Source organism: Scyliorhinus canicula, chromosome 5 (assembly GCF_902713615.1).
Source record: "Scyliorhinus canicula chromosome 5, sScyCan1.1, whole genome shotgun sequence".
NCBI classification, from domain to species: domain Eukaryota; kingdom Metazoa; phylum Chordata; class Chondrichthyes; order Carcharhiniformes; family Scyliorhinidae; genus Scyliorhinus; species Scyliorhinus canicula.
Genome location: NC_052150.1, coordinates 166,401,258 through 166,407,257, shown reverse-complemented (window position 1 = coordinate 166,407,257; position 6,000 = coordinate 166,401,258).

Sequence of the window (6,000 nt, the reverse complement as noted above, 5' to 3'; positions counted from 1 at the left end):
TACTCAACGCGTCTGCCCATAGACCATCATCTATCTCTCCTCCTAATTCCTCTTCCCATTTGCGCTTCAGCTCCTCATTCTGCGTCTCCTCTGACCCCATGAGTTCCTTGTAAATGTCAGAGACCCTCCCTTCTCCCACCCACACTCTAGAAACTACCCTGTCCTGGTATCCCCTTGGTGGTAGGAGTGGGAAGGTTGAAACTCGCATGCGTAGGAAGTCCCGCACCTGCAGGCACCTAAATTTATTTCCCCTCACCAATCCAAATTTCTCCTCCAGCTCCCTCAGGCTAGGAAAGCTCCCCTCTATAAATATATCCCCCATCCTCTCAATCCTTGCTCTCTGCCATCTCCGAAACCCTCCATCTATCCTTACTGGGGCAAACCGGTGATTATTACAGATTGGAGACCACACCAATGCTCCCTCCGCTCTCACATGCCTCCTCCATTGCCCCCAGACCCTCAAGGCGCCACCACGGAGCTGGTGGAGTACCGTGCTGGCGGGAATGGCAAAGGCACTGTTATTAATGCCCCCAAGCTTGTGCCCTTGCATGAGGCTGCCTCCACACACTCCCATACCGACCCTCCCCCCACCACTCACTTCCTGATCATGCCTATGATCGTTGCCCAATAGTAAATAGTGAAGTTTGGCAGCGCCATCCCGCCCTCCCCCCCCCCCCCCCGGCTCCGCTCAAGCATCTCCTTTTTTACTCGCGGGATCTTTCCCGCCCGTACAAAGCCAGTTATTACCTTATTGAGCCGTTTAAAAAAGGACTGAGGAATAAAGATGGGGAGACACTGAAACACAAAAAAGAATCTCGGTATGACCTTCATTTTCACTGTCTGCACCCTCCCAGCTAGTGACAACGGAAGCGCTTCCCATCTCTAAAAATCGTCCTTCATTTGGTCCACTAGTCGAGCCAGATTAAGCTTGTGCAGCCGTTCCCGCGCCACCTGGATGCCTAGGTACCGAAAACTTCCCCCTACCACTCTAAACGGCAGTTCCCCCAGTTGCCTCTCCTGCCTCCTTGCCTGGATCGCAAATATCTCACTTTTCTCCATATTTAGTTTATACCCCGAAAACCAGCCGGATTCCCCCAGAATCCTCATAATTTCTTCCATCCCCTTTAATGGGTCCGATACATATAGGAGCAGGTCGTCTGCGTAAAGCGAGACTCTGTATTCCGCTCCCCACCTGCATCAGCCCCTTCCAGCCCGTTGGTGCTCTCAGCGCAATTGCCAGCGGCTCTATGGCTAACGCGAACAACAGTGGGGAAAGGGGGCATCCCTGTCTTGTCCCCTGATCCAGATTAAAATAGTCCGATGTTGTCCTATTCATCCGTACGCTCACCACAGGAGTCTGATACAACAACCTGACCCAGTCAATAAAGCCCCGCCCAAATCTGAACCGCCTCAGTACCTCCTACAGATATTCCCATTCTACCCGATCAAAAGCCTTCTCTGCATCCATTGCGACTACTACCTCCACCTCCCTACCTTCCGGGGGCATCATGATCACATTTAACAACCTTCTTACATTGGCCAGCAACTGCCTTCCCTTAACAAACCCCGTCTGGTCCTCCCCACTAACGTCCGGGACACAACCCTCAATCCTAGAGGACAAGATTTTGGCCAGCAGTTTGGCATCCACATTCAATAGGGATATCAGCCTATAGGACCCACACAGCTCCGGGTCCTTGTCCCGCTTCAGGATCAATGAAATTGTGGCCTGTGACATCATCGGGGGAAGCACCCCATGCTCACTTGCCTCATTGAATGTCCTCATCAACAGCAGCTCCAATATCCCAGAGAAGTTTTTATAGAACTCCACTAGGTTCCCATCCGACCCCAGGGCTTTACCCGCCTGCAAGGCCTTCAGACCCTCCGTTATCTCTCCCAACCTGATCGAGGCCTCCCAGCCCTTCTACCAACCCCACGTCTACCTTCGGGAAATTCAGCCCCCCTAAGAAGTGCCTCATCTCCTCTGGCCTCACTGAGGATTCCGACCCATACAGCCTACTGTAAAACTCCTTGAATGCCTTATTCACCCCCTGCTGAGTCCCCAACCAGGTTCCCGTCCCCATCCTTTACTTTCCCTATCTCCCTGGCTGCCTCTCTCTTTCTAAGCTGCTGTGCAAGCATTCAGCTGGCCTTCTCTCCGTGCTCATAGATCACCCCCCTCGCCTTCCTCAGCTGTTCTACCACCCTCCCTGTAGTTAACAAGGCAAGCTCTGCCTGTAGCCTCCGTCGTTCCCTTAAAAGCCCTGCCTCTGGGGTCTCCGCATACCTCTTGTCGACTTGCAATATCTCCTTTATCAGTTGGTCCATCTCTGCTCTGTCTACCTTCTCCCTGTGGGCCCGTATCAGGAACCCTCTAACCACCGCCATCAATGTCTCCCAGACCACCGCTGCTGAAACTTCACCCCTGTCGTTGACTTCCAGGTAGTTCTGAATACATTTCCTCAGCCGCCCGCACACCTCTTTGTCAGCTGAAAGTCCCATGTCCAGCCTCCAGTGCGGGAGATGGCTACTGTTCTTGCTAACCTGTAGGTCAACCAGTGCGGGGCATGATCTGAGACTGTGATCGCCGAATACCCCATGTCCAGCACCCCTATAAGTAGAGCCCTGCTCAAAATAAAGAAATCAATCCGGGAGTACACTTTATGCAAGTGCAAGTAGAAGGAGAACTCCTTCACTCTCGGCTGCCCAAATCTCCATGGGTCCACCCCCCCCATCTGCTCCATGAACCCTTTTAGCTCCTTTGCCATTGCTGGTACCCTGTCCGTCTTTGAGCTCGACCGGCCTAAACCAGGGTCAATAATTGTGTTAAGTTCCCCTCCCATGACCAACTTATGCGAATCTAGGACCGGGATCTTCCCCAGCATCCTCTTTATAAACTCCACATCATCCCAATTTGGCGCATACACATTTACTATACCACCTGCACCCCCTCCAGTTTCCCCACTGACCATAATGTATCAACCTCCCAAATCCATAACTATTCTTCCCGCCTCGAACACGGCTCGCTTATTAATCAGGATCGCGACTCCCCCTAGTCTTCGAGTCCAGCCCCGAGTGAAAAACCTGTCCGACCCATTCCTTCCTTGATCTGATCAGCTACTCTAAGGTGCGTCTCCTGTAACATTACCACGCCCACGTTCAGTCCCCTCAGATGCGCGAACATGCCTGCCCTTTTAATCGGCCCATTTAGTTCTCTTATATTCCAGATGATCAGCCTAGTTGGGTGGCTCATCGCCCCCTCCCTTCGCTGATCAGTCATCACCTTTCTTGGGCCAGCCTCCAGCCTGCGCCCCACGCCTCCACTGGCCCGCCCCCAGGCAGCCTCCACCCCCGACCTCCTTTCTGTCCCTCAGCAAAAGTCCCTTCCCCATCAGCAGAACACCTCCCTCCCCCCCCCCCAGTAACAGCACAATGTAAACCGACCCTTTCAACAAGCATAACATCTGCTCACCCCCCATTGCGCTTCTGTGAGCTAGCCCGCCCAGCTAGCTTGGTGACCCCTGCCCAGGGCGCCAGACATTCTCCCACCTATTGTTCCCTCCCCATCCTCCCCACCCCCGCTCATACACACACACTGAAACGAAAAAAATAGTCGCAACTCAATTGCCCTAGAAAAATGAATGATAAACAAAGAAAAGATCAAACAGAAGATCCAGCATTTAACAAATACACCTCCTTCCCTCATCAGTGCAAATGTAAACTTTAACTCACTCATCTCTGCAACTGGCCCCAAATCAATACAGAAGGCATTACAAATAACGTCCGAAAAACGAAAAACAAGACACTTTTTTAACGTGAACATTGCAGCAAAGGTCAAAGTCCTCAGTCTGCCACCAGACCTTTCCTTTTCGCTAAGTCCATTGCTTCCTCAGGCGACTCGAAATAAAAATGTTGCCCCTCGTACGTGACCCAGCGATGGGCCGGATACAGCAGTCCAAACTTCACCTTTTTGTTAAAAAGGGTCGATTTTATCTGATTGAACCCCGCTCTTCTCCTGGCCACCTCTGCACTCAGGTCCTGATAGATCCGCAGGATACTGTTCTCCCATTTACAACTCTGTGTCTGCCTGGCCCACTGTAAAATACGTTCCTTGTCCAAGTACCTGTGGAATATCACCACCATTGCCCTAGGGGGGTCCCCCACTCGTGGCTTCCTCGCGAGCGCTCTTTGAGCCCTGTCCACCTCCAAGGGACAGTAGAACGTCCCATCCCCCAGCAACTTCTCAAACATGCCCGCTATGTATGCCCCAGCTTCCGCTCCTTCGGAACCCACCGGGAGACCGACGATTCTCAGGTTATGCCGGCGGGACCTATTCTCTTGGTCCTCCACCTTCTCCAGGAGCCTTTTCTGCTGGTCTCTCAGCATCCCCACTTACAACTACACTGCAGTTTGATGTTCCTCCCGCTCAGCCAGCGCCTTCTCTACTTTCTGAATCGCCCGATCTTGGGCATCCAATCTGAGCTTCAGCCGCGCAATTGATTCTTTAATTGGGTTCAAGCATTCCTGCTTCTGCTTGGCGAAGCCCTCCTGGATAAATTGCATCAGATGCTCTGTTGACCGCTGGGCCGACAAACCAGGACTTCAGTCATTTGCCATGCTTTCCCCCGCTGCAGCTTTAGCCCAAGCCTTCTCTGTTTCTCTGTTTCTTCTTTTGGGAGCACTTCTAGTCCGCCTCTCCATGCACTGATGTGGGAATCCAATCAACAATTGCCTCTACCATCAACTTTTTGAATCAAGTCCGGTAAAGAAATCGGGGGAAAAGGTCCAAAGGTCCGACCCGAGCGGGAGCCACCAAATGTGCGACCTACTCCTTCATACTGCTACCGGAAGTCTGAGGACCACACTTCTAAGCAATTTATGTTCATGCCTGCTTTGTTGAAGAGGTTTTTCTCTTCCTCCTTGGGAGCACTCACCTCACTGTAGTCCTCCAAATCCTACAACAGAATCTCTAGCTAAGAGTAAGAGATCAGGGACGAAGGTTTCCCAGGTATCCTTCCCTTTCCTGTGGTTACCGCAGCCTCAATCATCCAAGTGCTGATGGACCCTTGTAATCAATGTTATGGGCTCTTTACTTGGAAATCCTTCCTTTGGCAGAATGGGGACATCTTACTATCAGTCCTCTCTAATTCATCGGGCAACTCAGAGGCGGGACACTAATGTTCAAGCTGAGTTAAAGAACCATGACTAAAACCACTCACTGGTAACTGGGTCTTTACCAATTATGCAGGAACTATGTCCAGAAGATTCTATCCTTTATATGGAATTATTTATTATAGTCCCATTGTGCATAGTAAAATTGAACTAAAATGTATATTGACATATTTTATTCATTTGGTGGTGTATTGCAGTTTGCTCACACAGGTTGGCACATGGACAGTGATGGTAAAGGCAACCAAACCTTCTTTCCATCATATGGTTGACCAGGAATCTACCGCTTTTGTCACCTGACATTGGTAAATGTTGGAAGTATTGGTGGCACAGGTTTAGCACACTGGGCTAAATCGCTGGCTTTTAAAGCAGGCCGAGGCAGGCCAGCAGCACGGTTCAATTCTCGTACCAGCCTCCCCGAACACGCGGCAGAATGTGGCGACTAGGGGTTTTTCACAGTAACTTCATTGAAGCCTACTCATGACAATAAGCCATTTTCATTTTTTTTCACAGTGGCAGAGTGGTCAGCACTGCTGTCTCACAGCGCCAGGGACCTGGGTTCAATTCCGGCTTTGGGTGACTGTGTGGGGTTTACATCTTCACCCTGTGTCTGCGTAGGTTTCCTTCCACAGTCCAAAGATGTGCAGGATGGGTGGGTTGGCCATGCTAAATTACCTCTTAGTTTCCGAAGATGTGTCGGTCAGGTGGGGCAACAGAAGTAGGGCGAGTTAAGTGGGCCTAGGTAGGATGCTGTTTCAGAGGGTTGGTGCAGACTCAATGGGCTGAATGGCCTCCTTCTGTACTGTATTTACAGGTTGATACTGAACCTGTTTG